Raw genomic sequence first — 9,978 nt, forward strand, 5'->3', positions numbered from 1 at the left:
GTAGTCAAGATAGATGAAGAGTTTGACATAGTAGATGAGGATTGGGTTAGGGATCAGCTGAGTAATCTGGACATCCATAAGTCGATGGGTCCAGATGGAATGCATCCAAGGGTGCTGAGGGAGCTGGCGGAGGTCATTGCTAGGCCACTCTCCATCATCTTCAAAAAGTCATGGGTAACAGGAGAGGTGCCTGAGGACTGGAGGATAGCAAACGTCACTCCAGTCTACAAGAAGGGCAAGAAGGAGGACCCGGGTAACTATAGACCGGTCAGCCTCACCTCCATCCCTGGAAAGGTGATGGAACAACTTGTTCTTGTCACTATCTCCAGGCATATCAAGGACATGGGGGTCATCAAGAGCAGTCAGCATGGTTTTATCAAGGGTAAATCATGTTTGACTAACCTCATAGTCTTCTATGAGGAAATTACTAGGTGGATAGATGATGGAAGAGCGGTAGATGTGGTTTATCTTGATTTCAGTAAAGCATTTGACACCGTCTCTCACAGCATCCTTGTAGATAAGTTGATCAAGTATGGGTTTGGTGATCAGGTAGTGAGGTGGGTCAGGAACTGGTTGAAAGGAAGGAGTCAGAGAGTTGTAGTCAATGGGGCAGAATCTGGTTGGAGGGGCGTGACTAGTGGAGTCCCTCAGGGGTCGGTACTGGGACCGGTGTTGTTCAATATATTCATCAACGACTTGGATGAGGGTATAGAATGTACCCTCAGCAAGTTTGCTGATGACACTAAGCTGGGAGGAGTGGCTGACACACCAGAAGGCTGTGCTGCCATTCAGAGAGACTTAGACAGGCTGGAGAGTTGGGCAGGGAGGAACAAGATGAAATTCAACAAGGGGAAGTGTAGAGTTTTGCATTTGGGGAAGAACAACACGATGTCCCAGTATAGGTTGGGGGCTGACCTGCTGGAGAGCAGTGTAGGTGAAAGAGACCTGGGGGTCCTGGTAGATAAGAGGATGACCATGAGCCAGCAATGTGCCCTTGTGGCCAAGAAGGCCAATGGCATCCTGGGGTGCATTAGAAAGGGTGTGGTTAGTAGGTCAAGAGAGGTTCTCCTCCCCCTCTATTCTGCATTGGTGAGGCCGCACCTGGAGTATTGTGTCCAGTTCTGGGCCCCTCAGTTCAAGAAGGACAGGGAAGTGCTTGAAAGAGTCCAGCGCAGAGCTACTAAGATGATTAAGGGAGTGGAGCATCTCCCTTATGAGGAAAGGCTGAGGGAGCTGGGTCTCTTTAGTTTGGAGAAAAGGAGACTGAGGGGTGACCTCATCAATGTTTTCAAATATGTAAGGGGTGAGTGTCAGGGAGATGGAGCTAGGCTTTTCTCTATGGTGACCAGTGATAGGACAAGGGGTAATGGGTGTAAGTTGGAGCATAGGAGGTTCAAGTTGAATATCAGAAAGAATTTTTTTACTGTAAGGGTGACAGAGCCCTGGAACAGGCTGCCCAGGGGGGTTGTGGAGTCTCCTTCACTGGAGACATTCAAAACCCGCCTGGACACGTTCCTAGGCGATGTACTCTAGGTGGCCCTGCTCTGGCAGGGGGGGTTGGACTAGATGATCTTTCGAGGTCCCTTCCAACCCCTAGGATTCTATGATTCTATGATTCTATGATACCTTGGTGTTGTCAGCAAACTTCCTGAGGGTGCACTTGATCCCACTGTCCATGTCATTGTCAAGTATGTTAAACATCACTGCTCCCAATACCAGCCCCTGAGGAAAAGCACACATCACTGATCTCCACTTGCACACTGAGTGTTGACCACAACTCTATGAGTTCAACCATTCAGCCAATTCCTTACCTACCAAGTGGTCCATCTGTCAAGTCTATGTCTCTCCAATTTAGAGACCAGGATATTGTGTAGGATGGTGTCCGATGGGTTGCACAAGTCCAGGTAGATGATGTTAGTTGCTCTTCCCATATCCACCAGTGCTGTAGCCCTGTCACAGAAGGTCACCAAGTTTTTCAGGCACAATTAGCCATTAGTGAAGCCATCTTCTTCTTTTCCACATGCCTTAGCATATGTTCCAGTAGCATGTGCTCTATGATCTTGCCAGGTACAGAGATGAGGCTGGCTGGTCTGTAGTTCCATGGGTTTTCTTTTTTTCCCTTTTTAAAAATAGGAGTTTTGTTTCCCCTTTTCCAGTCAGTGGAAACTTCACTGAAAGTCACCATTTCTCATATATGATGAACAGGGGCTTAGTGACTTCATCCACCAGTTCCATCAGGAGCCACAGATATATGTTACCAGGTCCCATGGACTTATGCATCTTCAGGTTCCTTAGATGATTTCAAACATGATCTACCCCTACCACGGGTGGTTCTTCATTATCTCAGTCTCTGCCTTTGCCTTTTGTGACTTGGGTAGTGTAGGTTGGCAACTTCATGGCGAGTACAGAGACAAAAAAGTCACTGAGTACTTCAACCTTTTTCATGTGAAAAGTCATCCTTTGAACTCTGAAGACCTACCTGGAAAACCTTGGGAGCCTTAGGCTATAGCAGCCTTTTATCAGCAGCCTTTTATGCGCTCAAATAGTTTTGAAAGGAGGACCTGGGAAAGACACAAAAAGCTCCAGACTGAGGATACTCAGGGCAGTGACAGAGGCAGGGTTTCCATAGGACTGACTTCACTCACAGGAGAGAGACCAAATGTATGCCTGTGTGGAAAGTAATTGTAATATTATGAATATTGGATCAAAAAACTTCAAAGAATGTAGATCTTCCAGGAGTACTCTTCAAAGTTTCTTCCCTATTACATAACTATTCTTATACCACCCATCTCTGTGCAGAAGGGTGCAATCTGACCTGAATTATCTATAGGCACACATAACCTTTGTTACTTAAATACTAAATCCCAGACAGCTAAAGAGATAAAGCTTGGCAGTGTTCCATTTTTATTTAATACTTCGACTAGTTTTGTTATCATGTGGAAGAAAGTGAATAAGTCACTATAAGGATGCTTGTCTCCATGGAGTCCCACTTGTAGCCAGCAGAAAGGCTACAGATATGTGCAAATGGGGGCACAGAAGGAAATTTTTCATTCCATCTCCACATGTTTCAAAACAATTATTTTTAGGTGACCAAGGTGCAGGAACTAAAGCATTCTAAAAAGAAAATCAGAAAGGTAGGCACTAGAGTCCCTGTCATGAAATAACACACTATACTTCATGTCAGTTTTGTGGAACTTGCTGGCAGACAGCATTGGTGAGTTCAGAAAGGATGACACAAATTTATGGACAGCAGTTCCATAAACAGAAAGCAAACAGGAGGGAATGCACCCTGTAACCTCCCAAATCCAGCAGTGGTAGATCCAGTGCAATGCCATGGGAATGGACCAGAGGAAATGGTGAGCTTGCACGGTCTCACTAAATATTAACTATATGTATTTGTGTTATGATGAGAGACAACTGGGCAAGATGTCTGGCCTGGTTCTGTAGAGCATTTAGAGACTCTATGACCTTTGTAGGCAGTTAAAATCTGTCCTGCTTGCAACTGTGCCATCAGGAATCTACACGACACTTAGCAAACACACCTCAAAACTCCTGAAATATGCGATCATGTTTTCTGTACTGTATAATGTAGAGCTGGATTAACATTGACTTATTATGAGGAGCCCTGCAGCTATTTCAGAAGTCTGAGGAAAAACAGCATTGTAGTTTTGTGTCCTTTTATCCACGCTCCTGCTTACAATGAAGGTGGTGTTGGGCACCAGTTTCCTGCTTAACTTCAACATCTCAGCCCTCTCCACCCCCACACTGCTGTTCCCTAATACTTGTGACAAACTTGGAACAACATCTGACCTTTGTGTCCCCAGTCCACATCCCTCCTGCCTGCCAACAAATTCTGGCTAACACTTAAAGAAGCTATCTCACCACTGACCTGGCACCCTGAGTTGTCTGCCTACAAGACCCCTGCAGTTTAGTATAAAAGTGCTCTCCAAATACCCCAGGACTCCTAGCCCCTTGTGCTTGCACCCCATGTCTATTGGAGCAGTGTAACTCAGCTTTATTATTGCATCATTATTAATTTGAAGTATGTGTGTTCTTTTGCCTTGAAAAATAAAGGACAATCTGAATTCAAACAGTTGGAAAAGCACAAGGGAATATAAAATCTCAGACTTAATAGTCAAGACTTTTCTGCAAGCACTTTTTTTTTTTTTTTTTTTGATGCTTTGGTGAAGGCAAAGTGACTGGCCTCACAAGCTATTTCAGGACTTGCATGCCCTGAAAATTTATACCAACAACTTGGGACACATTTCTTCTCATTAAGGATGGCTGCCCCCACTTCAAGCCTTTCTGAAGATGTTGCTAAAACTTTTGTAATGTATATTTAGATAAGAAATTCAGACAATTCTTGTAAAATTTAGGATGCATCACAAAAAGAAAACCAGAACCGTTAACAAATTAATGTAGCACTGAGTGATTAAGCAGGCACCATTGCTTTTTGGCAATCTCATACCATCTTTTAATACTTTAGTATGTCACTGCAAGGTTTTGTGGAAAAAACTTCCTATATTATTCAGGTACAGGAAAGGAGAAACAATCTAAGTTTCTTTCTTTCACCAGAAATCTGAAGGCTGGTAGAAGTTTCCGAAGGTCACCTGGGAAAGACAAGGATTACCTAAACTGTTCCCAGCCCATGTTTATCTTAGCCAGTTGCAAATACTTTCAGTGATGAAGACAACTTCTCCAGTACTTCCATATGCTTGTTCAGAGAAACTTTCTCCTAATATCAAACTTGAATCTTCTTTGCTGCATCTCAGCAGATTTTGCTCCACCCACCAGGGACATAAAGTGCTCACACAGGTGACTACAGTTATCATACCACCTCTGCAGACTTACATCTCTCTAAAAAACCCACACTTCTTCATGTTCTTCCTTGAGATAAATGTTATAAACCTATAAATTGAACTGGATTTTCTCTCCTCAGTCTGTAAATATCTTTAAGTACAGTGCCCAGAATGAGGCACAATATCCAATTTAAAACCTTACTCAAACGAGACCATTCTGTGGGACGCCAGGGGAGGTGCTTCACACAAAGCCACTGCTCCATTTCTCCCTCAGAGTGTGGGCTTTGTCTTTTATGCAGCAGACCTGATATTGTTGATTTATGTTCAGCTTTTGACCCATCTATAGGCAACGTGGACAGGCACAGGCAGCTGTGCTCTCTTGCCTGTTTGAATTGCTGCAGCCTTGGTGGAAGTGATAAATGGACTGCTGTAGATTTATGGTCAGTTCGCAGATGACTCAAAATTGCATGCAGTTCACTTTTATTTCTTCTCTGCTTTGTCAACAGGCTGAAACTCCACAGGGTTTGTAAATTCCATAAACTTTTCTTTCCTTCTTGGACTTCAGTAAAAGTGCAGGTCAGGCAGTGGGAGTCCTTTGTACAGGCCAACATTTAGCCCTACATGTGCTTATATTAAAAAAAAAAGTTTGCATGCACTCAGGAGTATACAGTTAATATATAACTACCTCTTTCTTCAGAAATACTCAGCAGTCTTGGATTTCATGAGGAGTTCATCTACTCAAGACCAAATAATGATCGCGTTTATGCAAGCAGATCAGAGGAATCAAGCAACATGGAATAAAAGGAGACATGAGACTGAAAGAAAAATTGGTCTGTCTCATACTACCTGACTTTAGATCAGCATGCTTGAAGTTTAGATTCCAAAATCCAGCAGTGAGCACAACAAGGGCACTGGGACTACAACATTTCTAGGAAACTTGACAATTGACTGGAAGAGAGGAACAGAATGGAAGAAATGTTTTCAAGAAGCTCATAAAACACTCTTGGAATAAAAAAACAATTAAAAAAATAAAGAAAAGAAAATGAGAAAATAATTCAAACAAGAATATCTGAAAAATGTGATATTTTAAAAAAGTTAGGCCTGTTTTTAAAATTATACTAGGAATAATTAAGGTCTATTTCTTATACATAAAAAAGAAAAAGAAAAAGAAACCCCTGACGACTTTGTACACTCTTTGAAAACAGGAATAATACTCTTCAGCTGGAACTTAAAAACTGCAACTGTTTAGCAAAACACAAAATACCTGCTTTATAATTACAGTGGTTATTCACTGCCAATTTTAAAGTAACAGCTACAAAAAATTCTTAAATATTTTTGGATTAAACTTTTTCACTATGGCAAATCTGTAAAAAAAGTGAGATATTAATAGGATTTCTTATAAGAAAAAGAGTTAACATGTTAATTGTTAGAAGGCTTTTTTAAAGTTTGGTAAATCAGAAACTTAGAGTACATTTCAAGAAGTGAAAAAACCCTTACGTGGCTCAATTCTACCCACTTGCCAATTTAATTTCTTATTTATGAGCTCTATAATAAAAAACACTAGCTATAAAATGGACCTCTAAAACAGCCACATAAAATTAGAATTTATTCTAACTGAAGCTAGTGTCTCATTTAGTCACCTCCATTAGTCTGAACACCTGTGAGGTTTTTGGCCAGCAAGTGAGCACACCTGAGGCTACCCCTGCAGGCAGGGTTGCTGACACCCACCACCCATGCAGGGTGTTACTTCTGAGATCATTCTCACTCCTCTAAAATAATACCCTGCTGTGATCTGTGGCAATGCAGGAGCTGTTTTACAAAAAGGTAAAGCATGCACACACTGGGGTAAGGCAGACAGCAGAGAGGGACCAGTGTCAGATTTCAGCTTAAGTCATCCTTGTTCATGAGCCAGTGGCTCTGACCAAACCCTCCAGGGAGTCCATCACGCCCAATAGAAAGCAGATTATGGTTCAGCAGACTGAGAGGGTTGTACTGTGGTCCTGACTACAGGGAAGACACCGACCGGGGCTGTCAGTGTGGCAGAGAAAGCAAATAAGGGTGAGTCTCAGTAACCTCACAAATCTGGCCAAGAATAAGTGCACGCCACAACAGCTGCAGGGTTGAGAAGAGTCAGAAAGCAAAAGGTACTTTGGTCTTCTGGAGGAGATGCAACTCAATAGCCTCACAGGAAGAATGGACAATTTATTTGCAGTAATGTCCTTATGGATTATTTTCGATCTATCTGCCAGTTCTCTGTTCTCAGCCTGCTCTTACTGTTCAGTTTTTTCAGAGGAGTAAATGCTGGAGTCCATGTGAACAGAGTAGAAGGAAAAAGCAGAACCAAGGATGATTAACCAAATGAGCAGTGCATGTTTGCTTTTATTATTTTAAATAAACTTATTAAAAATACATAGCCCCAAACCACCCACATTAATATAAATTATTTACAGGAAACCTCTGGTTACTGGACTAACAGCCCACAGAAATAAATAGTCATTCCAAAAAACAAGTTCCAGTATTCCTTGCATAGCTGTTACCATTATTACATTAGGGAAGAGGGGCATTTACTCATTTATTCTAGGAAATTGGTTCTTAACACTTGCTTTTTAACCCCTTAGAGAACTCTTCTGCTGGAGATGTTGATTTTTTTGTTTGATTGGAAATCACCTCAGTATTGTCTCTCCTAAGATCTTACAGTTAAAACTCCAGACAACTGGCCTAAGAGAAGGTTGTGCTGGCTTTCAGCATCCTGTTCAACACACACAGTTTCTTCAGTTTTGGAAAGAACATTTAATGGACAGAATCAAGTTATCTGAGTAAGTATTCTCCAAACATTAGGTGAAGAGGATCTCAGGTTAGAACTATCCCAGACAAGCTTTGATCTTCATCCATATTATTGTCATACATACATATATAATCAGAAACCTTTCCCTCTATTAAAAACTAGACCTCAGAGACTGATTCATTGGGCTATACTGACTCAGAAATGGAAGCCTCAGCAATATGTCTCAGAAAGGGAGGCAAAAGCATGAGGAATTGTTCAACTTGCAAGCTGCAGCTGTTAGAAATCTCAGAATTTATGTAAATCACCCCCAGACTCCAATGTGTGGGGAGGAGAACTTGAACATCACCATACAAAATAATGAGGTCCTACGGCATATTCAAGATAGTTCAGTTTACTGTAATACCCAATCTGCCAATATCAATTTCTTAATGAAAAACTTACATCTAGGAATCTACATCACCATCAAAGTGACAAAACCCACATCCTGCTTAAATTTCATATACTTGAATGACATTTCCATGGAAAATCTGCAAAAAGAATCAGAACTACCTCAGAAGCAGACAAGAAAAAAGTACTGGGTTTATTAAAAATCAAAGCCTGTCTGTCTCCAAAGAAGCCAGACTAACATCTTCACTAGGATCTACTCATTTAAAAAACCCAAAAAGAACCACCACCACCCCCCAAAAAAAATTTCCACACAACAGAAATCTCCACCCAACAGAATCATTCAGAATCACTGAGGTTTTCTGTTGAAAATAGAAACCACATTTCTGCTGAATACCTTCAATAGGGAAACACATCTTTTTGTAGTAGGAGAGAAACAGTTAAATGGTAGATATACGAAATACTCCCACCTTTCCCTGCAGCTCAAACTGTCTGCACATAATTTGAGAAAGTTGAATTAAAGAAAAAGAATACTGTATATATAACACATTAAACTAAGAGAATGAAAAGAATGTATGTGAAAATCCTGCATATTTTCAGTTTGCCTTTAATTAGAGATGGATTCCTGATCTTGATTATCCTAAGCAGAAAATCAAGACCAGTCCCTGAAACCAAACAGTCTTCCCCTTGTGGGCCTCCTCTTGATTTATGTAGGGTTTTAAACAACACTTTAAAAAAATCCAGAAGTGGGGTTACTGTTCTTTCACATTAGTTGTTTTTTAAAAGTCTGCAGATGGGCCTGTGTTTTAGGACATTTATTTCTTATTATGCCTTACAGTAAAAGGAGACAGCTAGGAAGAAAACACTACGGAAAGGGATACACATTCAAAACCATATTTTTCTAATAATTTAAATTCTCTTTTTATCAGTGGTCCACCCATTTTAAGATGCTCCTCATGCCAACGCCTCATATTGATTTGGGTACTTGTGTGCCACTTTTAATGAAATCAGCAGTTCCTGTGGCAGCATATTTTGTGATAGCTGGTCTTGGCTCATCCAAAACTGAAAATAGCACCCAGATACCTTGACTGGATCATTTGACCTAACGAGGCTCCAGTGACTTTGACACAGGAGCTGAGGCAATTTTGGGAGAAGCTGCATTTTCAGTTGTGGCACACATTCAATAATATGACAAAGTCAAGCTTCTGAAGTAGGTTTCCTGTGTGGTTCACAGATGGCAGGAGGAGGGACGGGAAGAAGGTAAAATGATAAAGGGAAAATTACAATGCTAGGAATAAATAGCATTAACATGGTGAGTGGTTTAGCTTCACATAGTTCATATGTTCTCTTCTTGCATCCACAAAAAAAGTATATGAGACCTACAGCTCCCCCTTTAAAATTTCAAAGATTTCGGGTCCTTTTTCTGCCTTGTAGTTACGTGAAGGAAGACAAGGAGGATGAATCCACTCTCTGTTCCTATCATTATCTTAGGTAAAACAGCCACTGTCCCTATGCTTAGGAGGAAGGAGAGAGTGGCTGATCTCAGGTGAGCTGCCACACAAAATTACATTGTCATCCAGTCCACTGGAGGGAATTCTGCACAGAAAATGTTGACCCAAGGGCCGGGGAAGCAAAATATGGCCAATGAAGGAAACTCAGATCAAGCCAAGGCAGAGCAGGGGCTTGCTTCAGTGTGTAGCAGAATTACCATGAGGCATGCAATCCAGCAAGTTAATAAATTAAATGTACATGTCAGGTTACAAAAGCCATCACACAAAATAAGCAAGTCTCAATTGTTTTCCAAAATAAGTGAAAATAGCAGGTCAGTATAAAATGAAAAGCTTGTAGCCCGGTCAAATTCTGATTAGTTGAGCAGAGAAAAATAGAAAAGCTGTTTTGCATTTGTGTTTTCTCCTAAAGCCATAATCTAACACATCACATTATGGCACTGACAATTCCTGAAGCTATCATGAGATCAGCCATTATAGCTCATCTTTGTTTTATAACTTT

This window comes from Heliangelus exortis, chromosome 2 (assembly GCF_036169615.1).
Source record: "Heliangelus exortis chromosome 2, bHelExo1.hap1, whole genome shotgun sequence".
In the NCBI taxonomy this organism is placed as follows: domain Eukaryota; kingdom Metazoa; phylum Chordata; class Aves; order Apodiformes; family Trochilidae; genus Heliangelus; species Heliangelus exortis.